At 41.9% G+C, this 27,243-nt stretch overlaps 1 protein-coding gene and 1 long non-coding RNA gene across 7 annotated transcripts in view; one reads left to right on the plus strand and one right to left on the minus strand.

The window, feature by feature from the left end:
• Window positions 1–26,546, plus strand: part of LOC108396762 (uncharacterized) — a 72,568-nt gene extending 46,022 nt beyond the window's left edge. For 4 of the 6 annotated variants that reach the window (XR_012120721.1, XR_012120725.1, XR_012120724.1 and 1 more), the window contains one exon: window positions 43–26,546. This is a non-coding gene — a long non-coding RNA (uncharacterized lncRNA). The remainder of the gene's footprint in view (window positions 1–42) is intronic. The other 2 variants (XR_012120722.1, XR_001853018.3) reach the window with 2 other exon arrangements.
• RORA (RAR related orphan receptor A) overlaps window positions 1–27,243 on the minus strand; it is a 674,793-nt gene that overhangs the window by 136,321 nt on the left and 511,229 nt on the right. The gene's annotated exons all lie outside the window — the stretch shown is intronic.

The raw sequence follows: 27,243 nt of genomic DNA on the forward strand, positions 1-27,243 counted from the left end.
AGTACTACCATCACATTTTTTGTTTTGTTTTTTTAACCACAGAGGGTGTCCCTGCACTAGGGATATTCAGAGACTAAAACTCTTCCAAAGGAGAAAAGAGCCCAGTGCCTGAAACCCCAAACAACTGTCATGTGCAGTGCTGGTTGTTGATAGAGGAATATGGTTCAGAAGGTGTCCATTCTTTACACGGAGGCTCCTCTGTGCGCTTAGCCTGCTGCAGCTGTCTGCACAATCTCTGGCGTCACCCACCCGCCCCAGGCAGCTGGGTGAGACACGTCTCAGGTGAGGAGGAGGGAGAGTGAGGCAGCCATCGCAGATTGCCCAGCCAGGTGTGGCGGTGGCTGTAGAAAGATGTGGGGCCACCGAGGCTTAGATAGGAGGAAGGAGAACACAGGCCAAAGGTGAAGATGGGATGCTGACTCTGATTGGCTAACTGAACGTGAGGCTGACCCAGGGAGGAGGCGGGGGAGAGGGAGAGGAGGCGCTTTTGAGAACATGACAGCATCGCGTTCGTGTGCAAGTGAAGACGAAGGTGCCTTCCAAATACAGTTCTGAGGAAGGTGGGCATGAAGGGGAAATTTGATACACATGCCCCTTTAAATATATACAAACATATTAAAGAAGGCTGGTACTAGTTGAATATGATATATATCCTACTAATTACATCAGCATTAGATGCATTGTTAATACTCTTTCTCCACTTCATTTTAAAAAAATCACTTGAAGAGGATGCAAAAATAACTTTTGGAACTATAACCTCGGGGGCTCATAGATCATTTTTTAGGAAAATGTGGCTATTAAAATGTTGGACAGATTTTTTTTTTCCAGACAAAAGCATTTTAACTGGTCACCCTCTGTCATGCTTAGAGTAAAATTTTCGATAGAAGCACTATTATAGAAAAACGCCCCATGCTATGGATTAAACACAGAAACCAGCTAATCACAACACACGATAGCAAATGTAGCATGTTCAGAGAAGTGCAAATATGTTGAAATGTCTATCATGAAATATGGTCTCAATAATCCTCTGAAAAATAGCCCTTTTGCAAAAAGAAGTTATCATTAAACGTCATGGAGGGTTTTCTGTTTCAAATGGGGTTAATTTTATACACTTTGATGACAACAGAAACAAAAGTCAGTATGGAAACCTCCTTTTAATTCGAAACATCCCCTCTTTTCATGGTGGGAGGGAAGCTTTCAGTGACTTTATATGTGTCTTATATTCAATATGTGGAGGATGGAAACCAGTGCCAGGTAATTCCAACACTTAAGCTGCCTCTTAACCATCCAGCTGTTAAAGGAGTCCAAATGAATCATTAGCTACAAAAGAGAGTTTCTCAATCTACATCCCACTCTAAGGTCAACACTCATCACAGGTACACTTGGCCCTGAGACACCTGTAATCTCAGAAGCAGATATGGCTGCCAAGTTCAAGTTGCCATGACTCTGAACATAGTATAACGTTCCATTCCCAGCCGTCGCTCGTAACTCTTTGCGGCTGTTCAGATGAGGGCCCTTCTTGGTACCACACTGGCTCACACCCACTGGCTACAGTAATGCAGCAGGTGAAGGGCTTAAGTGTCACTGGGTTGGTTTCCAGTTGCTTCCAGGAAAAAAAAAATCCATGGCATATAAGATTCTTGCATCTGACACCTGGCAAATTTCCCCGTGTTCATAGGCCATAGGGGATATCTGACCACGGCTGTCACGGCCTTACGTGCCGCCTCCCACACTTTGAGTGGTCCCGAGACACACAGAAACCTGCGGACGTTAGTGTTTTGGAGACAAGGTATAGAAAAACATTCTATACGTATCTAAAAACTCTGCCAGGCACCTCAGCCCTGACTTGACGCTTCTTAGCTTTTCCAGCTTCAGAACATTCTGTCTTAGGAGTTGTCAGTCAACTTGACATCACACGCTGGCTTTATGGTGTTGATACACATCTACCAGGAAAGAGGCCAAAAACAAGTACTCACTTCCATCGCTGTCTTCTGCCAATGATCTCCCTGCTTTGCCCCTGTGTCGTTCTTGGGCTGTCTGTTTAATATGGACTGGGCATCCGTGGAGCTGAAGTCCCAAGAATATTAAAATAATAAACAATAGTGCTAATCACCAAGAGACGCCTCAAAAAGCAATTGCAGAGCAGACTCAAGTTAACGTGGCCTTTGCATCTTTGGCAATGGAAAGGTCAAAATGCTATTTTGTCATTTTGCATAGTCATTTATGTTGACATTTTCCCCTTGTTGGATCAAATCTTCAATGTGAAAATAGATCTAGCAACTTTCTGTTCACGCTCCTTTTGGTGTGTGTACCAAACTACATACCCTCTGGGAGGTAAGCGCTAGTCATGGTAACCGGCCACATCCTTTATCTGTCGAGTCCTGCGAGTTAGCAGAACTTTATCTTCATGATGAAATGGCCTTTAGAAGTGGGTATTGCCGAGTTCAGAACGCAAGCTGAGAAAAAGCACTTTCCTTTTAAACAGGGAAACCAACACCCATGCACTGCGAGGCCTGCAAAAAGAGTTGAGCTACCACAAAACAAACAAATTATTCAGCTCGGTTTCAGGAAGTTTAGAGAGGATCAGACAAGCCTTTCTCTATTGAAGTTGTTCGAGAACATTTCTGCTTACATCAGCCTTAGTTCCTCTTTACGCGGCGGACTTTTATGCATCGACCTCAGGAGGGCATTCCAACTTCAGGTTACTCACGAAGTATCTTCAGAAAAGGAGGCCTGAAAAATCCCACCCCCAGAGTGGGGGAGGGAGGGAGCGCTCAGACTTGAATTTATTTCCAAGCCACCATTCTGTCCTTGAGGCCAGGATAGCTCAAAAACTGGAGAGAGAAATTCCACAGAGAGAAGGTGAGAACGATTTCTCATCGTGTGAACATGCCTGGGAGGAGAATGCCTTTTCTTGTGGGATGAAACCAGGAGACAGCAGTCTGTTTGTGGAGCCCTGGGTGAAGGGTTCCACTCAGAAGGAGCTTGTGATCTCCTGCTGGGCCCTGGGGGGAGGATTTGGTTCACCGGGAATGTTCAGGCAAATTATCTTCCAGATTGAAGGAGGAAGTATGCCAGCCCATTGCTAACAACAGTCTTGGTTTATGAACCTGTTACTTTTCAATTCTTAGTGTCATTCACACTCACAGCAATGTTTTGGTTCATGTTTTGAATCCCCATTTGAGGGATTAGAAAACTGAGGCTCGGAGATTAAGTCCAAAGTTACACAACACTTAGAAAAGCTAAGATTTAAATCTGGGTCTTTCTGCCTCTAATGCCTGAGCTCTTTCCAGTGTGCCGCCTCTGCTCCTAACTTCATCCTTCCTAACAACCCACAGTATTATTGGTGGGAAGAGAGAGAAACTTCGGGGAATATTGAAGAGTTTTGATTGAGGAGTGGGCATGAGGCAGAGGGAACTGTTATCACTTGGATCATTACTGCTATGTCCCCCTATTTCCATGGAAATAATACAGAGGAAGTTTCCTCTTAAAATCAGTGTGTTGGAACTTAATGGTGAAATTTAAGTCACATCCTACACATGGTGCAGGCTCACATCAGAGCAGCAAGAGATGAGAAAGCTGTAAGCTCCAGAAGTGTCAGGTCTGAGGGACTCACAACCTATATGCACATAAATAAGACGGTGTGGCCTGCCTCGGGAGACATCTCAGTAAGGTTCATCCACACTTCAGCAAGAACAAGTCTTCCAAAACAGTGTTCCTATTTACGTATTTACGTATCTCCCACTAGATACATGCTAGCAATACAAATATCACTTGCCTTACTCCGGAGCTTAGAAAAGGCTTCCTACACATGTTGAACAACTACACTGTTTTCATTATGATATAATAGTATTTAGTTACACAAAATATGCAACTACTCTAAGTATCAGTGTGACTCCCTACCACGTCCTCTTCCCCTGAAACATCAATAGCCTCAAATACACGACAGCTGTCCACTCCAGGAGGCTCCTGGGAGCAGCAGCTTTCTGACCCTCCTCCCACCTCATCTGTTTTCAAGTTGGTACAACATGTCCATGAGGTCGACTATCCCTCCCAGAGTTTCCAACAGCCATTTTAGTCACCTCAATCTGAGAGAGATAAATTTACAATCCACTTTAGGTTTACGTGGGGAACCATAAATATCAGGCTTGAGCCCTGAGGGCTAGAGTTTCATGGGCCATTAAGCATGTCACCAGGTGGAAAGCTGTCAATAGCTGGATGTGAGGTACACGGAAATGATCATTAGACCTGCCGTAAGAAAGGGTAGCCTTGATCAGAGAGGAGTCCTTTCACCCGGCTCCATCACTCCACTTGTCCATTCTTCCTCCCCACCTTCTTGGCTCGTTCTTGTTAGGTCTTCAGGACTTGGCCCTGTGCTGGATAGCGGGCTGCCTTTCTCTGGCTAGACTGAAGGGCTAGGTGGCCCATGAAAAGAACAGGAGATCTGCAGTGAGGCAGATCTGGACATCAATCCTTTTTCTGCTATTTGTTGCTATGAAATAATGCACACTTGACTTAACCCTTTTTAGCTCAATTTTTTCCAATTGTAAAACTACTAAGATTTTATGTATGGTTTGGTTCATGTTTTTTTATTGCAGGTTTTCTGCCTACACTGGATGCTGGGTGGAGGATCCCAGGAGTAGACGGAGTTTAAACAGGCTATTGCAAATTCCCCTGCAAATCATGAAATTCGGTGAATCTGTGATTTGCCTGTGTCCTCCCAGAAAAGCCAAGATAAATTTGCTCAAAATCCTCAAGGGAGAATAAAAGTAAAATGGCATTATTTTTTTCTCATTTTCATGTTCTTTCTAGAAAACATAACCCTTCCCATGTTTGTTGCCCTCCACTCAGTTAATCACATTTCCACCGAGTGCCCAGAACATACTTAACCATTTTGAAACACTTAACATTTAACATTTAACATAAAGTTTTCATTACTTCCCACTACACAAACAGTTCCATTTTTAGAAAAATCAGAATTCTCCATGCTGCCTCTTGCTCTCGTCCCCGCCATTGTTTCTCTGTTTGGCGAGCTCAGCAGTGCTCTCCCATTCTGCCCTCTTGCTGTTGGGGCCTGTGGCACCTGCCAATTAACGTGATGACAGACTTTGATGCTCACGCAGGTTTCCAACAACAGACCTCACTTCATAATCACCAGAGTTCAGCCACTAAGCCTGATCTGAGTGACACTGACACTGGATTTTTTTTTTTGTTTTACCTGAGATGTTACACTGTCGGCTTTCATTTCTACAGATTATTGAACCACTTTGAAAGTAAATTTTTTAGCTTGCTATGGGAAATGACCTATGAGCTTGCAGACAAATCCCAACTGATTGGGCAAAGCCCAAATCCTTGCTATAGGGCTTGAGTTTGCTTGGAAAATTGGCTGCCACGTGTGAGCCACAGATACATGGTCATCCTCTGGGAGACTGTGCATGGGCGGGTGCGTGTGTATTTGAACATGCCTGGGACAGGGAGCAAATCCCAAGTGTACCTCACAAACAGTATCTTCTGTCTGGCTAAGTGAATATTGGGGGTGGCCTTAAATTGGAGTAGGGCCACAGAAGATGAAGGACATCATGCAACTGGGGGTGAGGAGTTCTAAGACGAGGTTGCCATCCTCACTGGCATCAGAAATGACTGTCATTTCTAACTGCACACTGACCAACCAGGCACTGAGAAAGCAGGTGCTCATGCCCACATGACCTTATTTATTTGGCTAGGAACTATTATCCACATGTTATGGCTGAAGCTCAGCAAAGTTAAGCAGCCTGCCCACAGACACCTTATTCCTAGGTGCTGATAGAGGTGGAAGTTGATCCCAGGATGCTGCCTCTGAGGCCAATGAACTTTTCATGATCCTGTTTTGTTCCTGTGGCTCTTGCTGCAGAATCTGACTGTATCCGCCTCTCTGGCTCTGGTTTAGCCACCCTGTCTCGTGTTTTGCCTATGATACTATACTTTTTGCTATTTGTGGCCAGATTCCTCCCTCTCCCTGTTGGTTCTCTTATTTGCCTAATGTTATAATTCATGTTTCACATACTCTAGGGCATCATTTTTCATGTTTGGATTCTCAAAATTTCACAGGATGTTTGGAACAATTCATATTTCAACAAGAAAGAGCATGAATTCCATCAGCAGACCCCTGACCTTAGCAGCCAACATTTTAGATGAAGAAGTGGCTTCTCTTCCTCTCCCATGAAAGGTGCCTCTTTGCATAGTTGGAATTTCGAATGTGTATCATTGTAACCAAAGAAGCTACTGAATAAAGACTTACTGACCAAAGTTTCTCACAGGCTAAACAGAGAGTTATTCTTTCCTTTGCAAATAAAGATCCCAATCTTTTCAAATTGAAATACGGATAATGCAACAGTTCAGATTTATGACCTAGAATGTTTGATGATATAGTTAATGTCCTGTTTTCAAGGTAGAGTTTTATAAGAGGAAGATTTATTTTTAACCTTGACACAATTTGAATTTAACATACATCCTTCCTCCATATTTTATTTTACACATTCATTTCCACAGAAACTATACAGGTGGAATAAAGCATCAAAAACAAACAAGCAGGCCAGCCAGCAAGCAAAAACAAAGCTACTCCATCTCCATCTTCCCCTTGCTCTGCAACTAGAATCAGCACTTTAGGTTAGAACTGTTACTTTGTTGCAGTAGCTGAGAAGTGGTCCTTCTTCCCCCAAGATGCCCAAATTCTATTCCCTGGAACTGGGACTATGTTATTTTAGGTGGCAAAGGGACTTTTCAGATGTAATTAAATTAAGGATTTTGATGTGGGGAGATTATTCTGGATTGTTCTGGTGGGTTCAACGTAATCACAAGGATCCTTATAAGAGGGAGGCGAGAGGGTCAAAGACCAAGAGGTGAAGTGACTATGGAAGCAGAGAGAAGGGAAGATACTATGTTGCTGGCTTTGAAGATGGACAAGAGGCCAGGAGGCAAGGAATACAGGCGGCTCTAGAGCTGGGAAAGCCAGGAAACAGGCTTCCCCTCAAGCCTCTAGAAGGAACTAGCCCAGCCAAACACGCTGATTTTAGCCCAGTGAAATGATTTTGGACCTTGACCTCCAGAACTTCAGGGGAATAAATTTATATTTTTAAAGTCCCATGATTGTGGCACTTTGTTATAGAAGCAACAGGAAACAAACTTACCATTTGTTACATATCCTATGTCTAGTGTGGAGCTTGGCAGATAATATGGGCTCATAAACCAATATTTACTGAAATGATTGAAAATATAACAGAAGGACATTATGAGAAGTATGATGGAAAGTACCAAATTCACAGCAACAGTTTTTTTGGTTTGAAAATTTCCCTATTTCTGAGGATGAGAAGAAAATTTCTTTAAGGCTCAGCTGGGTGTATAGTTACCCAGTTATCCATGATTAAGGCAGCTTTATATTAGCTCTACAGGGTTAGCAAGCTCTTCCCTGGGAACAGGTGGAGGAGACCACAGGGCATGATAAACAGCATTTAGAAACCAATTGCTCAAAGAATAACTACTTAGTGCTTCCAGGGACTCAAAGCACCAGGAAGACTGGGAGGAAGAAAGGCAGCAGCCGTACTATACAATACAACTAGCAAATGCCAGCACCTTGAAGAATGTCTGGTATGTAGCAGGTACTCCATCGGTAAATGGTAGAATGAATGACATTCAGAGCCAGTGGATAAGCATGACCCCTCTACCCCTTCCCAAAGCCGTCTATATAGGAGTCAATTTCTCATGACCTCTCACTTCTCTGCTGCCCATCATTTCAACCAGCTTTTACTCATATACACTAAAGAAGAGCAAAGGAGACAGACACACATACCTCTAACCTCAGACACAGACATACATGCCCATCTACATGCCATGTGTATTTTAGACACAGGAACTGCAGACCACAGCAATATACCTCACCTTTTCTGGAATCCTCTCTCTTGCTCAGTTTTTACAAGTCTTTCAATTTAAAGAAAAATAAATGAAGCCATTCTGGCTAGTTGAAGGATAGATCCCTTAAGGAACTTAACACTTAATGGATACATTAGTGATTTATAGTAATTTCTCATTCAGGATTCTTTTATTTATCATAGAGATAAAAATCAATACCTTCCACCAAACTGGAGACATTTAAATGATTCATTTTTGAGATACAGGAATAGAGAAAATTAATGATATAGACTGAAAATAACTCCAGTTCTCCTAATTCAAGATCTGGTTGACTTTTAGAATATTATTTTAGGAAGGAAGAAGCCTTGCGGATCATCTAGTCCTGCCTCCTGGCTTCAGAGACGAGGAAGACTGAGGCCTAGAGGAATTCCCAGATCAACTGGCCAAGAAACAGCAGACTCAGCCCAGACTGGGGAGTCCTGACACCAGTGCGCACACCCATGTCCCTTGTTTCATAACCTGGTGGGACAAGGAGTCTGAGGCACACACAAAAAATGACACCAATCTTGGCTTCAGGGTATTTGCAGTCTAGCAAGGGATATAACACATGTATATAAAAAATAATGACACAAAGTAAACAGAGATAAACTCTACATGGGAGGTACAGATTTTAAATCACTGGCCTCGGAGAATTTTCTTTTTCGTTTTTCTGCAATAGTCATCAAACTTTTAAAATAGAGAAATTCATCCCTTTTTTTTTTTTTTAAAGATTCCTTGAAACCAAGTATTTGCACTATAATTTAGTTAAGGCTATCACAACGCATACTGTTTGAGCATCTGATCGGAAACAATGAACAGCTGAGCCAGACCACATACTGCATGTTGGATGAGACCTTCCGGGCAGGTATCTCCCTGTCCGCCCAGGCAAGCCAAACCAAATGAGGCACTGGGTCAAAAAAGAAGGAAGAGTAAAGGATAAATCCATTGGCCACCACCCCAGGAGGCCAAGAGACTCTCTCCTCCCCATTAGTCGTGGCTGGCTCTAAAATAAAAATAACACACTCACGCTGTGATAGAGGAAAGGTCTTGGTTTGGAACCCAACTACAAAGTATTAGCAAAGAGAGATTATTACCCACTAGAGATTCTCTTTTTGGTATAATTAGAAGAATAGAAAGACCATTGAATAGTGGGATGCACGAGAAATATGGGTCAGGTGTCGGCAGCACTGGTTGCTTGCAGAATTGGCTTTGTGGGTTGGCACACAGCACTGTGAATATTAGAAACCACAAATCTCCAGAGTTTCCTGAACAATGTAAAAGTCTCGTCCATGGATTGAGAGCTGGGTGGTCGGCTCCCGAAAGGAGCCCCCGCGTGGCTCCAAAGCTGCCGGTGCATTTCCTGCTTCTCATTCCCTTGCTCGTCCTCCTCCTCACCTCCCCCTCCTTCTCCTCTCATGTTGCATGTGGGCATCTCAGTGGGTCTAACTGCTGTTAGGGTGCTCCTGCCAAACCCCCAGAGAAACAGGCCCTCTCTGTGACAGCGGCCAACTAGGCATTCACATGCACCACTGGACAATGGACAGACCATGTTTCCACAAACAAAACCAAGGGAACCCGATTCTTTTGCCCCCGGAGAACTAGAGGAGTCACTTTCCAGTCACACCACGCTGCATCCAAAGACCCCCCAGAGGAACAAGCCTTCCTGTTTGGACAACAAAGCCAATTCTTGAGCCAGAGGGGGAACCAGGGACCCTTTATTTCTCCTTAGCAGCCATGTACTTCCCTGTTTTCACCTGTCCAACCAGAGGCTCTTCTACAGGTTTATTACTGTAACTTTAAATTAAGTAAGTATCTTTTAGAACGTATAATTTGAGAAAAAAAAAAGGAAAAGATGAAATGAGTTTTCAAATCCTCAGGATTAGGTCTACCCTGGACTCAGACAAACAGCCACATTTTCCCACCGCCCTACCATTTGGAATGCTCTCTCAGCTCTTCTTTCTCCTTCCTTCCTGCTCTGAAACAGCACGTAGCCAGATCTTCATCCAAGGTGATTCCCAAGAGACCTCAGGGAGGGGTGGGTCCTAAATCATCTCTTTTCTTCGCATTTGTATCCAAAGCACACAGATTGTGCACTTGGTACTTTTGTGTCTGCGTGCCCCTGCTTTTCCTAAAACAAGGGGTGGTGGTGGTGATAGAGATTCAGTCTTGTCTTGCTATATTTCTCAGCAACATCTATATATTAGGAGGTCAGTAAGGTCAGCATAGTTCTTGAATGAATACACAAAATCTGTATTTCTTGGTCATCCAACAGACAAGAAAATCCAGAGTTCTAAGCAATGACCAGGAGAAAGAGGACTAAATCCTGCGGCTGCTCTCCGCACAGGCCGCACCAGCAGGCAAAGTCCTTTGGTTTCTATTTCTATTTTCCCACTTCTCTGCACAACTTCTGTTTTTAGGAATCTTTGTAAAACTCTTGAGAAGACCAGGCAAAACTTATTTTATAAATGTCAATCTGGTCCTCTACTTTATTTAAATGAGCTGCTATTATTAAGTACAATGCAAAGACAGTAAAATTGAGCAGGGAAATTTGGGCTGAAAAGGTTTGGCCCCAAATGCTAAATGGGACCCCATTTCTCCATTTGAAGAAAATGTTCCTATTTCAATGGTGATACTGGAAATTTCACTTTCAATTACAAAAGGCCTTCAGAAAGGCCTTATCGAAGTGGCTAGTGGCTCTTTGGGGATCACTTGGCCAAGTGCATCCTCCTGTCAGCCTGGATTGTCACTTGAGGACATGGGCCCATCCCTGACGGAAAGTCTAGGAGCATTAACAAGAACAGAATTAAAAATGATAACTTCTGGGACTTATCACGCACCTAGGAAATGGTGTTCAATAAAAGAAAAGATAATTTGGGGCCACACTACCCAGAATGAACATCTGACACTCAGTCACTGGTCTGGATTTAGAAAACTGCTTTGATCCCCAGGGAGTAGATTGTTAATGAGTATTTTAGAGGACGAGATGGAGGTGGCAAGATGGAGTCAAAAAGGGTACTGGTTTCAAAGGGTGCCAGTCTTGCTTCCACTTCTGTAAAGGCAATTGGAACTGCCTTGGAACGAGGTACCTTCTGCCTCCCTGAGAAGATGTCTTCATCTTGAATATGGGCACTGGGGACCACCAGAGCAACACTCCTGTCCAACGATCATACATTGGAAAGATTTAAAAACATGAACACCTAATGCTCACACATTTTCCCTACCTGAAGTGAAGGTGAGGGAACCTTATTATAAGTGGTCATTTTTCTTACATGTATGCTAACACTTAATAATTTTTAAAGCAGCACATGGATTTTATGTAGTTGAAGAGATCACTATCAACTTCCTGAATTTGATATGCCCATTGCAGTCACCTTTCTCTTTAAATACTAACCATGCAAACTCCTATGTAAAAACAATCATCTTAATAGTCACAGACAACAAGAGGTGGAAAAAAAAATTAGATCTCTTAAAAAATTGTCAAGCTTACACTAAACTTGAATAGGATAGTATACCTCGATGTACTCCCACTCTCCGTGCCTGGTAAAACAATATTTTGCTACCCTGGCTTCCCTTATTCTCAGCCCCACCCTCATAGACTGTTTTCCTTGAGCACTTTAAAGTAAATCTCAGATATCTTGTTACTTTACCCATAGCTATTTCAGTCTTTATCTCCATCCAATAGAGACTTTTAAAAACAACTACCATGCCATTATTACACCTAACAATATTAAAAAAATAATTCCTTTATATCATCTAAAATACCAGTCCATATCCAAATTTCCTAAGTTATCTGACATTTTTTTTCCTCTAGGTTTTGGCTTGAATCAGCATCAAAACAAAGGCGGAGGTAAAAATGATTTCACCCAATTTCTAATCCTGTGTCTTAAACATTTCTTTCAAAAGCTGACATTACTTAGCCACAGTGTATCTGGAATACAGATAATGTGAAGGCCAGCTTTATTGCTACTAACAATTTCATCATTTGACATGTTTAATTCTATGAATCAGATACAAATGCAGTTAAAGCCTCAGATGTTGGAAATACATCAGGTAATTCTCATAGTTTTCTCACATCCTTAAACAATGTAGGCAACTTTAACTGCATGCTTTATAGGTATTTTGTTAAACTTTATAACCTTCCCAGGAAGAATACATTTGACAAACCCTCGAAGCCTTCATTTTATCACATAAACGCCGTATTTCCTAGACTGTAGCATTATCACTGGTAGTTTCAAAAAAGAGACATCTGAACGAACGCGGCAACAATGAGGCCAGCTTTGTGAAGAGGCCTAAGAGCCCAAACTGTCCTAGACTCCAACTTCTGGGAAGGACGAAGGTGAACGGTTTCTCCAGGCAGCTCCCACAAGGCCTCTCTGGTAACCCACAGGCGCTGCTGTGACTCACAACCAGAATACTGTTTTATAACACCAGTCTGTGTTTTGTAACACACACCGAAGCAAACAAACAAACAAAAGACTATTTAGAAACCAAACCAAGCCCTGCATCTGGGCATTGGTATCAAGATCTCAAGCTGTCAAGGGGCGGCTCTTGAATCCAGATAAAAGAGGCAAGGCCTCATCTCTTTCCTTGGCAAGAAAGTGGAAGCTTCCTGCTTGCTGCACATGCCCACAGGAGGAGCAACCATGAATTTAATTTTCTTAAAACAGAAGCATTTTCAGACTTGCGTTTTCCTGGACAGCTGCCTGGTGGCTGTAATACATAATAAGGGCGTGTAATTGACAGTAATGTGAATCACTCACTGAAATTCTGGCAAAAAAAAATATATGGAGTTATTTTTTTTCCAGGCTAAAACATTAAGGAGCGGATTCATCCTGTCCCTTGAAAACAGCAATTACTTTACATTTCAGCTCATTAGCTACCTTCATATAAAAAAAGCACTATAATTTGCACCAACCATCAGCATGTGTTGTAAAGAAGTGGCGTGGTTGCCCAATGTATGCAATTGGATGGGCTGGGTCAGACATAATCTGTGAAATGGCAAATTTAGATGGGTTACTTGATACAGCATACATGGGATTCCTCTCCCAAGAGTGAGTTACAGGAGATGGTCCTCCCAATGATTTTGGCACTTGAAAAGCTGCTATCAGTCAGGACCTTGTAATTATTATGGTAATACCAAGGGCAGACTGATCAAGCTGCCATTGATCTCCACAGGGAGCTTCAGAATTCCTTTCACTGAGCTCAGACACACAGATTTCCAAAAGAATGGCAGGGGGATTTTCCCAGGTAGGAGCTGCTGGAACCATGGAAGCTTTCAGACCAGGTAAAGGGTTTGTCCAATCTATTAATTCTTTTTTTGAATAAAGGGAAGAATTAACTTCACTATCAACCTGAAAGAGCCCCTCTTTTCTAAGGCAAAGGCATAGAAACAAAACCCTCGAAAGCCATGAAGATCAAGTTCCTCTTAGATAAACACTGACTCCATCTGAACTCTACAGGCTCAGATTCTTGTCTGAATCTTCAACGTCTGGGAAACTGGAAAGCCCTTGTTCAGATCTGCAAGGTGTCTTGAGCTTCTGGTTCTGGAGGGAACAGGGGAATTCTGAACCCTGAAAATACTAGAAACACATGAATTAAAACTTGGGGCTTTAGGCTGTTGGGGTTGGTGTTGTGGAAACGTAGTGTGAGCCGACGTGGAGAGAGTGGACTCATTTAGCTCTCCCCTCCCCCTTGTAATACTCCATGAAGACGGTTTGGATTGCTTTTCTCATGCTGGGATCTCTCATTCTTAGAAGCAAAATCAAAGTCAAATTTCACTGCATCAGAGGTTATATCGAGATTTTTAAGGAACAAAGCTAATATTCATGCTGTACCTTATCATTCATTACTGCCAAGAAGCTTTTTCGTATATGGACAGCAGTTGGGGGGTGGGATTCTTGGCTCGTGATGGTTCTCATTTTTGACAGTCTCCAACTTGACTCTGAGTTCATTTGCAGGTGGTTGCTAACAGGCAGAGTGAGGGTGGAGTCCCATTAACTACTAAAAAAAGTGACTGAGGTACATTAAATAAGCTCTGCAAAATATCTCACATCCTGTATCTCAGTTGTGAAACAGCAGACTTAAAATCTGAAAAGCAACATGTAATATGTATAGCTAGTTCTTTGCAGGCATTCTCTTTGTTTCTTTATGAATACATTTTACATGACCCCAGAGTTGGAAATGCATTATTTTTATAATTGAGAAAAATGTATTAACAGTCTGGAATGTCCATGTGTGGAAAAAACACAACATTGTATGGAATTGCACACACATATGATTTATAATGTACATATCCAGGATAAGAAATTTTAATGAAGAACCTTATTCAACAGAAAAACTGTTTCTTTTTCCTTTGGCATTTGCAATTCTGGTACACCATATTGCTGAGGCCTAGCATATATTTTATTAGTTTAAATCCCAGCTAAGCAATAAAATGTGTGTCATTCCAAATAAAGAAAACGTGTTTTTCACAAACGTTAAATTTAACATCCATTTTGCCATCCACATCCCTCCCTTCAGGATTGAAGCCCTTATTCACCTGGAGGCCTGGGGTGTTGACTGCTAATAGCTCACACGTGAGACTTGCCTTTAACTAAAGAGATCTGCCTTGCCCAAGATCACGCCCCTCCCGGGGGGCAGCTGGAATCCAGTGGCTGGTTGATGCAGAGGAAAAAATCCAGCCCACTTGCCTTGATTCGGGACACTTTCAAGGCTTCTGATCTTTCTGTGGGATCTGCTAAACTCAGGCAGTAGCTGCATGGCAGTTCGGTTTCTCTTCTGCCCAAGCCAGCTTCTTTCATTCACCTCTTAAGGATGCCATTCTGCACCCCTCAATCAACTTTCTGTATGCAAACCTCAGAGTCTATTTGGGGAACCCTATCTAAGAGAGCCACTTATTTAGACATGCTTTAGTGGAGCAACCAAGTGTGAATAATGGAGAATTTTTCGATGAGAAGATTGAAGAACATCACATTTTTCAGTGTGAGGTAGGCCTAGCCTAGTCTTTATGCTAGTAGGGTTGGTTCCAGACTTTTTCTAAATCTGGCATTGCAAGGTGAGCTCGCTTAATGGTTATCATATAGTACGGGAGCCTTTATGATGAGTTTTACTACTGCATTCATACAGACAAATCACGAAGAGTATGTAGACCCATACGCAGAATGTTACAAGTTGGCTCCTCTGTATTTCAGGGGCATATTAACCCGACCTTTTAGAATTCTTCTTTATAAGTGAGACTCTGGTATAGAATGAAGAACTCATGAAACATTAAAGAGTGGTTTAAGCGCTGGGAGAATCTGTGAGAATGGGACCCATATTGGTCATTCTGTTCATTAGAAATCTAACTTAAACACATCAATAGAAGCTCAGGTAAAGCAATTTAAAGCAATAAAAACATATTCTTCTAAATGATACTGTCCCCCATTGGCTCCCATAATGAAAATGCGAACATTTTCCCTTCTCTCAAATCACCCCAAGTATATGCAGGATTAGGTTAACTTCCACAGATCAGGCCATGGACAGTTCTTTGATCTAGAGATATCAGTCAGAACTCTTTTGGGGTGGGGAGGATGGTGGGGTGTATCTTTGCGTGATGACGTAACAGATTTTTCCTTTCCAACTTGGAAAACCACAGGTTGAGCTGCCTTCCAGGACCATTTCTACTTTGACTGAACTTTCTTGTGTGAACCTGCACCACAAAATGAAGGCAGACCTGCTCACTGCGTTAGTCAGGACCCCACGTGAGAGAGGAAAGGGCTGGCGGAGGCCACAAGAGATGGTGTTTCTATCAAAAATCAACTTCAGAGGCTCAAAAGACCCTTTTGTTTCCTTCTGTTCTCCTTTAGCCTGCTAATGAAAGTATAAGGAGAGAATCACTGTTAGGCTGAGGAAACGAGGATTCAAATTTCATACGAAGAGACGGACTTCCCATTTAGGGCAAAGGACATTAATTTTCCTATTATAATAATTCTAAAGTACTTTTTGACCTTGGAAGAAAAAAATCAGTGTGAAGATGGAATTGGTTAGGTCATTGCCTAAGGAGGCATAAAAGGCTACCAGGAAATAAATTAAAATTAAAATAGATTCTTTTATTGGGTCACATCTCATCCTCTCATTTATAAGCAAGGTTTCCACTCAAGGAATTGATACTACAGGGGATAATTTTGCTCCTGTTGTTTTGACACAAGAGAAAGTTACAACAAAAGTAGGAAGGAAGCTGCATATAAAGATCAAAAGGCAAAGGATTCCAAGGAAAAGTGGGCAGAAACCATGGTTGTGTGTAGCTACTGATGAAGCAGACAACCGTTTTGAAGTCATTGGTCCCTTCTAGGCTCGGGAAACATGCATTCCAGACATACATTCACAGACAATGTCGTGTTCCGACCTTGAATAAATAAATGTCATTTCTTTCCAGAAGTTATCTTAAGATTCAGTAAGTAATGTAAGATGATCAGATTATCTACTTCCCAAATTTTTAAAATAACAGGGTCCCTTTTTTGTTTCTAGACCAGACAAATACAGGATATTTTCCTTGGTAGCATATACTTTCCCTTCTTGGAAATATTGGCCAATTCTCTTTTCTGGTAGGCAGTTCTCTCCTTTGTCTTTACACAGATGCCAGTGGTAACTGAAAATGTCTCTTTCCTTTGTTTGCATCATCGATATGAGGTTTCACAAACTGGCTAATCAAATCTGATCTTGTACTGATGATGCAGACAAATGGTATTTAAGAGGTTACTCAGAAAAATAACATTCATCTTTAGAATGATACACAATTATTTTTAAGCCATCTGGATGAGATGCTGACTTAAATCTTACAAATTGCTGAAGGAAACTTTAAAGCAATTGGTCCTAAAACTGAGACTTAAATACATATGGTAAACTGCCAGACTTCAAGAAGCCCTTTAAGTTGTGGTGCTGGTATCCAGAATAATATAGCTCAAGTATCACAATATAATTTCAAAGAATAAGTATCTGTTTTTCCTTATGGCTGTCAACAATGAAAAGATTTCTATTTTCCCCTAGACTCACATATGTAATAAGAGTGTCACATCATAAAATTGTGTGTGTACCCATACACACATAAACACACACTTAATTACTTAACATCTACAAATATTAATTGAGCACGTAAGAGACACCATTCACTCTGCTAAGCTCAAGAGATAACAAAGATAATTAAAGCATATCTAGTGGGACAAAGCTACATAAACAAGAACTATTCTACAATACATTTTCTGTACTGTCACCTTAACAAGGTACTCTGGGGGCAGACAAGCTGCAGCAATTCACTTAAAGGTGGGGTTGGAGAAGGTTTTGCATGGCAGGTGCTATTTGTGTAGGCTTTTGATGGATCTGTAAGACTTGTAAAGGCACAGAAGTTGGTGAAGGACATTTCAGGACAAAGAAGATACAGCAGAATCAAAGGTACTGAGGTAGGCCCACGCAGCCTTCTAGGAACGAGTCCTCGAGGGTGGCATAAAATAAAAAGTCAAAGTCAAGAAATGTGCAGCGGAAAGCTAAGACCAGATTGTGAAGGGCCTTGAGTACCATGCCGGGATGTTTAGACTCCTCAGGCAAATGAAGAGCCCTAAAGGTTATTATGGAATAAGAAGAAGCTGCTGACAGTGGAATTCCAGGGCAGGTCATACTTTTTTGTTTTGTTTTGCTTTTCTTTTTATTTGGGGGAGGAGGGGAGCAAGAATTGCTAAATATAAAGATAGCATTTTATAACATCCCTGGTCTCTGGGAACAGAATTTAGCCAAGGCATATTCTCAGCACAACCTTAGCTCACAGTAATTCTTAGCACAACTGGATGAGACTCGGATCCCTCCGCTGAAAGATTCACACCGGTCCCTCTGACAAGCGGCGTTACGTGCATCACCCTGCAGACAAGAGGAGAGCCAAGCTGGATCCTGAGTGCTCCATGCGGACTGACTGTCTGGCAAGCCTTAAAGTCAAAAGAATATTTGAAGCTGAATTTGTCACACTAACAACTTTTATATGGTTTGTTGTTTATATGGTTTGTTGTTTCCTGAGTCGCTTGGCCACTGGGAGACCAAGTCTGAAGCCTTACTGACGACCACTTTATCACTTTTTCTGTTAAATACACCAGCAAACTGAAGCCTTTTCAAGCCCCGAAGCCAAGCTCATGATATAGACAACAAAACACTGATTTTTCTCCTAATTGCCTACATTTATTAGAAGTCTTTGAATTTATACAGTGCATGAATAGCAAAGAATGCAATACTAATTTTTCATTATTTGACTCTTCTTCATGACAGTCCCTTGTGGCATGAAAGTGGTTAGCCTGCAGATGGGAGAAATCTAGGATTAAAGAGATAAAATAATTGGAAATCACTGTTTTGACGGAATCAGGGACAGAGTTAGCAGTAGCATTGCTTGGCCGCCGCTCTCCTGGGGAAGCCCGACAGCCTTGTTCCCACCGCACACTTAAGTGTCCTCAGTCCGTGTAGATCAATTCGATTCCTCGGCCCAAATGACAAGCTAAACTGCCAATACTGCCTTGCACAGGGTTTTAAGTGACATAATCAACTGGAGAGGGACTTGTGTCAGTTAGACTTTGTCTCCTTAAAAATCAAGAGTAACAGTGGTAAGAGAGAAGTTTTTAACAAGGAGGAAAACCCTAGACAGTTGTCTCTAAGATTTTCACCACGGCTTCAAGGACAACTCGGAAAAGAGCTGCTATTTGAGGCAACTTCATTATAAAATCATTTTTAATAAGCAGTCTTAACAAAGAGAGGGAATACTCATGTGGAGAAACCCTCCAGGGACCCACAGGCTGCCCAGTTAAGTTATTAGGAAGTTGCACACAAGGGACCAAACAGCGATTTCATTGGCCTCGGGGGACAGAGTTCCGTTTTCACCTGTTCTCTGGAGGCACTGGTGTTATCCTGTCGAGGAACAGCAGAGACTGGTAACAATCAATTATCCTGATGCTCCAACTTGGTGAGGGAAAGTGAATTTTCAGTTTTGTCAACACAAAAGTACACCGTGTAAGAGAGACAGATGCATGTTCATGTGATACAGTTCATTATACTGAACACTTCTATGAAGGTGCAGCCAGAGAAAATGCCTCATCTGGACCTTAGTGTTCTTTAAGCGAAACAACAGAAACTCATTCTTGAAAAATTAAGAAATACCAGCAAAGAGAAAAGGCAGTATCATTCAGCTCTTACTGTACGGTCCACTTAGGTGAGGTAAGTAACTCTTCACGCTGAGGAAAAAATAAAAATTCAGTGTACTTTGCCTACCTAAGGTGTGAGCAAGATTTGGAATGTGGGGTTGAAGTTTTCATAAAGGTATGCGTGGCTGAGTTAAACAGGGTTGGAAAGATGTAGGCTCCCCGTGTACTAGAGTAGCCTCCAGCCATTAGCAGTAGGCAGGAAAGCAAGGAGAACCATTAGCCACACATTCAAAGTGCATGTGTAGTTTTTTTTCACCTTTCACTGTTCATTTCACCCCTCTGATTTTAGTGAAATGGTAAGAACTGGTCTTACAATTAGACCTTAAAACCGGAAAGATGGAGAAAAAGTGAAACACTCTTTTTCTTAATTAGAACAGCCTTTTCTTTTTGGACTAGCTCTTTCCTGCTCAAAAAGCATTTTCTTTACACAGTTGATCAGCAGAAAAACCAGACAAGAACCTCTGATTCAGAATAAAAATTCTGTGTGACTTCAGGAAAGGGACTGAAGTGTGGAGCATCTGACTCACGTAATGCTCACTAAATGGTTACAGCACAAAAAAATCATGATTTACAGGTCATGGTATTTTTCACACACATTCTGTGGCTCCCATTGATTATGAGATAAAGCCAAAACCTTATCTCTGTTTTCTTCATGTCTTCTCTTTTTTCTTGTTATTATTCTAGTCAGTCAGGTCTATTGATCATCCCTCAAGCCCTCCGCAGATCTAGCTGATTACACCTAATCCTTGCTACCCTTTCAGATCAAGCTCAGCTTGTTGCTGGTGTTCCCAACTCATACACACAATCCAACTGGAATCAGCCCTGCATTTTCTGCAGTTCTTTCATTATTAAAAGTTCCTCAGGTGGGTCTGTCCTTTCGCCTCAGATACAGACTAACATATTAGAGAGTGAGGATTAGAGTTAAACTTTCTATACCGCACTGTGCCTGACACCGTGCTAGGCAAGAGTAGGGGTGAGAAATATTAAGCTAATAAAATCTTTCTGATTCCCGGCCCTTGCTCTTTCCAAGGGATTGGTTGTGCTCTGCTTTCCAGCCTTCCTCCCTTGGATTACGGGTATCTAAATTATCCACCAGATAATCTCTTTCCTCTTTCCTCTAAACAGAGCATTCAAAATAAAAGATCTATGGATTAAATCTCATTCACTGAATCCAAACCTTGATCTTGCACAGTCTAGGATTTTCTGCTCCTCAGTATGCCTTCTAAATCTTTATGCTTGGCTGTTAATAATTTTAGACATCAGACCTATAGTCATTCTCTAGATCAACAAAGCAAAAAGGCAAAAGGGCTATTATCCTACAGAGGAAAAATGTTTATCAGACACAGAGTGGAGAACATTTCACCGGGGGGAATCCTGGGCACTCACAGGAAAAAGGGTAACTGAATAGCTCAGGACTGAAAATCTCAGTCACCATAATATGCAGTTAGGGATATCAGTTATAATCAAAAAGGACCATGTGACTACTAATACGCTAACTTCCTGCTGGTGCAGTTGAGAGAGTCAGTGAAAAAATTTACTGTCATTTATAAAGAACATATATTGGTTAATGTGGACCAATAAATTTCTTCAATTTCAAATACACTGGCACTTCTGCTTCTACTGTTTTTATTCCTTTGAGGCAGATCCCAATAAAGAGAGAAGCTGATGTAACTAAATCCAACCCCAAATGCAGGTATACCTGAGCATACTCACAACCTAGATGTTTAACTCTCTTAATGTACCCTTTTGGTATACATTTCAATTTCTTAGGGATTCTTCTAGCCTTTCACAGTTTTTTTTGTTTTGAGGTAGGTTCCAGGGAAACTACTGTATCCTGAGTTATACTACGTCTTCATGGCAATGAAAATTACACATGAATTACCATGTTGGTCTGACAAAAGAATAATTCACCCACTTATTAGAAATGTCATTAATGCCCATTAGAGGCTTTGTTGCAGTGGAAAATGGGTTCATGCTGTAAGAAATATCCATTACCACCAGTGTGAGGAACACAGCTATGTCTAGAAGCAGAAGTCACCATTCTGAACTGCCGCTTTGTTATGGAATCAGTTGGGTTGCATGAACAGTGACATTAAATGGATGCCAGTTCTTCAATAAATCAGGTGAGACTGTTAAAAAGATTAGTAATGATCACTTTAAAGTAAGAAGGGTGTCTAGTTTTCAGTAGACCACCTTGTTTAAAGGAACTTTTCCATATAGTGGGAAGAACATCCCCCTTTCTTATCAGCTGGTTCACCAAGCCTAGAAGCTTTTATAGGTAAAATCTTTGTAAGATAGAAGAAAACCCAGGTCAAATGTAGAATGGCTGTTGGACTTGGCTTTCTTCCCATATTGTGGAGTAGAAGGACCCCTCTAAGGAATGAAGGTCTTTATTTTAGAAGCATTTAGGCTCTGGGGATTGGCTTTAGACACTATCTCCACCACATACTACCTAGTTGTAGGACCCTGGGTCTTGGTTTTCATCTGCAAAGTGGGGATAGTAGCAATACTTACCTCATAAGATTGTGGTAAAGAGAAATAAGTTAACACTATGAAGTGCTTAGAAAAGCATCCAGGACTCAGAAATGCTCCACAGCAGCAGTTACCTAATGTCGACACTGGAGATAACAGTATGACACTTACGTGCAGGCAAGGAGTCAGTCTAATCTCTTTTGAGTCCTGACTCTGCCCATCACCAAATGGATGACTTTGAAAGTTTCTTCACTTCTCAAAGCTAAGCTACTGATCTCACAGATGAATTTTCTCATCTAAAATGGGGTGCAAGTAGTATAGGGCTTGTGGAACTGACGAGAAGATGACATGGGATAATGCACGCAAAGACTGAACACGATGCCTGGAATATTAGAATTGTTCGTATGAGGCAGTTCCTGCCACTGCTGCTTTTACTTCAACTTCCGGTACTTCTATTTCTATCGCTCTGTTATTTTCATTATTGAACTGGAAGTAATGCAAAACTTTGTAACAGATATCCAGCTCTTCTTTAAAGTTTGACCTAATCATGTATAAGAGTTTCATTAAATATATAATAGACCTATCAAGTACATACCAGTACCTGACAGGTTAGGCACTTTTCTTTTCTCCCTAGTAGTATGATCGTGGCTTTTAAGGAGCCATTCACCATCTCCACATACTCTTTGGAACTTATGTTATGAAACAGGAGCATAAATACTTCCCCAAATTCAACTCATGAATCTAAGGTCCAATTCAATTCGTGAAACTAAGGTCCTCTAATGGAACAAACTTGCATCAGCTGGATGCTCTGATGGAAACGCTTAGCTAAATATTCTGTTTTTTTATGGAATTCACAGATCCCTCCCATGCAGTGTGGGTTTTACGACTGCGAATCTTCCACCTTGGAAGAACTGACCGGCAGGGCCAAGTGCAGGCCATTTATATCTTAATATGATGAGACACAGAAATCCTGTTAAGCTCAGGAGGGCTTGGCTCTAGTTGCACAGGCAGAGTCTAAACAAAGCAAAGGCTTCCACACAGTACAGGGGATTTTTACTTCCCTGGACTGGCTGAACTTGAATGGACTAAAGAGCTGTGAGAGAATGGGCGGAGATGAGCTGCAGGGATAGTTCCAGCACCCAGGGTGCAATCTTACCATCTCCCTTCATTGCTACTGTGTGCTCAGGTTGCAGGACCAGAATCCTACATGGTCTCTTATTCTGTTCTCCTCCCCAGCACTTCTAGCTAGGTGCTTTCCCGCTGTGAGCTGAATCTTCTGGAAATGATACACTTGGCATTTGTTTTCAGTACCTGTGTGCCCCTTGCACAGCAGACCCCCAATCCCCACCTTCAACCTAGTCTTTGAGCTCCTTGAACACAAATAACCTGTCAGCACATACTACGTCCTCAGTAAACAGCTTCCATTGGTTAGCCCTCTGAGAGGCCGGCACCTGTATTTTACTCATGTCCCATCATTAACAAGCTTTATGTCTGGGGTGACCAGTAGCCTTAGCAAGCTAAGCAATGAATCCTCTGGCTACTCTGTAAGCACTGGCTTAGCCCTTTTCTTGACTGTTTCTCAATGGGTGGACAGCATTGGGATGAAAGAACTTCAGTGTGGCTTCCTCCCAGGTCTGTCCTAATGAAGCACCCTGCCAGTAACTGAATTTAAAATCGCTGTGACTCACACCATGAGTCACATGGGTAGTCAGGGCAACCTATTAGGTATATAACCAAAGCACCTTCCATTAGCTTTGCCAAGAATGGTTCCTGAGTTTCCCTGGACTGTGAAAAGAATGTGAGTAAGCCCCAAGTTTGGGGTTGCTAAGACTCTACAATCCAATGGAATGGCCTCAAGAAAAGGAAAAGAAAACAAGAAACTAAGGTTATTCTAGTTTCTGGACCTCTGGAGTAAATGGCACTAATCGTGACAAATTGTTGGCTTGGTTTTGTGATATCAACAAATGCCTAAGGAGAGGAGGTTGAGGCCTCAAAACTAATTTTCTCTAAGTCAGATTGAAAGCCAAGTCTCCCTAGGGGTGAAAAGTGAATACATTAACCTATTCCACTTTACATGACTGCAATAAACACTTCTTCTTTTCACAGACACAAAGGATTATTTCTCAAAGAATGACTCTGATTTGTACCAGAATAGTTTCACTAGTGAGAACTCAAATCTCTTTATAAATGCACAGTGCTTTTATTTTATGTTTCAGGGATTAGCCTGCTGCAACCAAATGTTGGAAAATGTCCTGAGTTACCTTTGAACGGTCATTCAGGTTAAAATTAGACTATTTCAGAAGGTTCAGAAGCATATTTTATTTTGTTATTTATTGGGGGAAACGGGCATTAAATCGGATGAAACTGACACATTTTCCCCGACTGCTTGCTGAATGACCTGTAATTTTCACATGGTTGTAAGCGCCTGCTCTGGAGTGTGGAAGAAAGCAAGCAGAACAAGACTTACACAGGAAGAATAAGGCTATAAACAGGGATGAGGACAGGAAGAAGTGACAGCGCTTCCGCTCCCTCTTGGAAACAATCCGGGGGCCCACCATGTATCTTTTGGGTCTGTGGGGTGGTGAAAGGCTGATACATTCCCCAAGGTTATGCCTCTATCATGCTTAACTTCCCAGTAGCTGAAAACATAAGATGGTCTGTTGCATTTTTTTACTTTCTCACCTCCAAATTTGTCACACTCTAGCATTTCAGCGAATGCAGAGATATCCCAGTAGAATTAGATTAAGAAGTCAGAGCAAATGACCAGTTGTCTTTGGCAAATCATAAAAACCAAGACAGCAGTTGATTCCAAGAAAAAGATATTTATCCCCATGGTACTATTTCATCAAGGAAAAGACCAGAACAAATCTGTGGAAACACCAAAAGCAAAAGCAGTCTTCAAAGTGTCCAGACAAAGAAAGGTGCTATATAATCCCCACGAAGAAAGATTAAATTGAATTCTACACCACAGTGTAAAGTTTATCTAATACGTCCCTGTCCGACAAGTAAAATGCCCTTTTTTTGTTCACATACCAAAACAGCAGCAACACTTCCTATTGACAACTGAAGAACATCACAAATGTAAGAATTTCTTGACCAATTTGGTCACGATGACTTTGTACTAGAAGCCCCAAAGCTTTGCCTTCCCCCACTGGCCAAGTAAACTTAATGGCAAACACTAAAGTTGCCCTTTCTCACGAACTCAGGAGAATCTGAGTTCTCTAATACCATGCTTGTGGATTGCCCTGAAGCTAGCAGATTTCCTTTCCTGGGACTTCATTTCTGGCTTAACTCACCCCAAACATTTTTTTTTTTAAGAAGCAATACCTGTACTATTCAGATAACAAGGTGGCCTAAAATAATATCATGTGTCACCACTCATTCAGATTCATTTTGTAATTCTTGCACCTCTGACTGGTGCATCTGTGTGCTGACATTCTGGTCTGATAATATATTCTGCAACTGTACATGTTAATTTGTAAATTGAACAATCTCTCTGTGAGGGCAGTTAGGAGACCGAGATTGAAATTGCTAATGTGGGGTGACTTCAGCTGTTGATGATTACGTAGTCAAGCCTTGACCAAGGTTTCCAGAGCTCTGGCTAAAAATGGATGTCTTGAGACAGTACAAAAATGAATTCATACACTTCATGGATAGTGAAACTTTTTGAAGAACAGATGTCAAGATGATTTAAGAGGAGCTGGAATCGAACATTTCAAGAAAACTTATAGGCAAGTGAGGACAGTTCAGTTTTTAAGAAAAATCTGCAGATGCTAAAGGAGAAGTCATTTGGGTGACTGTTATTAGGGAGAGAATTCATTGATTTTCTTCCTCCTTGTAAGTTGTCGGCCCTATAGAGATGCTAAGATCAGAAATACAATGGGCTGTCTGCTAAGCTGGGTGACAAAAACAATCTCCACGTTTGGGTGGCATAGAAGACTCACTAGCTTGGGACTTGGGCCATTCATTTCTCCTTGGCCCGTGCAAAGTTGGGTGTCAACTGCCTGCTCGGGTGCTGTTCTTCCCACCTTGTCATCAGGCCATTTTATGTTGGGCCATGTCCCCCAAACCATGGAGGTAAACGGCCACCAAAAACCAAGATGATTTCTGATCTAAATCTTTCTGTCAATATCCAAATCACATAAAGGGAGCTTTATTTAAGTTTTCTACATTTACTTTATGCTTGATGTCTAAGAATTTTCTAGTTAGAAAGACGATAAAATCTACCCTCTCTGGCTGTATCTTGATTTCATTTTAAAGCAGGTGGTGCTGATGGAGTTGGTTAAGCCTCTAATGCAAGGCCACCTAGTTCTATCATCTCTTCCTGGAACATGTTTTCCCTTCTCAGCCACCACTCTCCCCCTGTCACCGAAATCCTTCCCTCCATTTAAATCCAATCCAAGTGTTACTTCTGCAACAGGCCAGTGAATTATTCTCAGGGATGAAAATTCCTTGACAATCCCCATGGATGCATGTTTACTGACATCTGTGGTCTCTGTGGAGGGGTACTCCTTGTATCTGATGGAATTGAATTAGTGGTTTTGTCCACTTTTCCAAGAGCCAAGTCATAATGCAAACAGGCAGTGGCTTTCTGTACATTACCGGGTGGCCAGGAATCCATGCCCCAAACCACCATAAACAGTAGGCACAACCGTCCGCCCCTGTTTGGAAGAGGCCCAGGACTGAGCTAGCAGAAAGACTGAATTACTTACCACCTCTAGAGTGGGTCCCTCCAGGCCAGGGACGAGCTCATGGGCAAGGCTGTGCAAGGGAGCGCTCTGTGCCATGCCTGCCCTGCGGATATACAGAGGACTTCAGTCTCCTGCACTGTCAATCTCTCAGTCATCATGAGCTCAATTATGCACCGACAACAGCAAGAACAACAAAAACGACGACGACAAAACAACCCCCAAAAAGCTAGGGCCACAGGCTACCCTGCTGGACGGACAGCCGCCTGGAGCTGTGCGCTGAGAGATGAGGCGCTGTCCCGATCACGTGTCCATTACAGGCCTGACCTTTTCATCTTTCCGCAAACATTCCATTGAAGCCCATGGGAGAGCCACGTGGAGAGAAGACTGCAGGACTGGGCCCCCAAAAGTCAGGCAACCATCGAATTTGGTGGGGTTTTTTTGCTTTTTCATGTGCTACAAATACAGATAGACAGACAGACAAACCCAAGAGCAGATTTAAAGAATCAACTGAGGCACAAGATAAACTACTTTGATGTTACACGGAATATTTTTTCCCCACAAACGTTTCATATAAAGTCAAAAATTTTTAAAGCATAATTGGGAAAAATTGGGGGAGATGGCCCTAGAGTGTGCCATAATTGTTTCCATTGCTTGCCTTAGAAGGATGCCCAAACACATCTCATAGGTAGCACATATCTGTGGTCTAAAAGGGTTATCAAATTCTAATGACACTGTTAATTCTAAATATGCTGGTCAAGTACAGTGAAAGTTGACTGCCTGCATCAATGACGAATTAGTTTCATCCTGAGGTTCTTCTGCAGATGTTTGAAAATCACACTTTACATTGATGTGAGTTTGTAAACTTATGGTGTAGTTCGGGTGAAAGCAATTGAACCTGAGAAGTGGGAATGAATACAGAGTGTAAATCCAGCACACATTTCCACATCAAA

Source organism: Manis javanica, chromosome 8, assembly GCF_040802235.1.
Source record: "Manis javanica isolate MJ-LG chromosome 8, MJ_LKY, whole genome shotgun sequence".
Taxonomy (NCBI): Eukaryota; Metazoa; Chordata; class Mammalia; order Pholidota; family Manidae; genus Manis; species Manis javanica.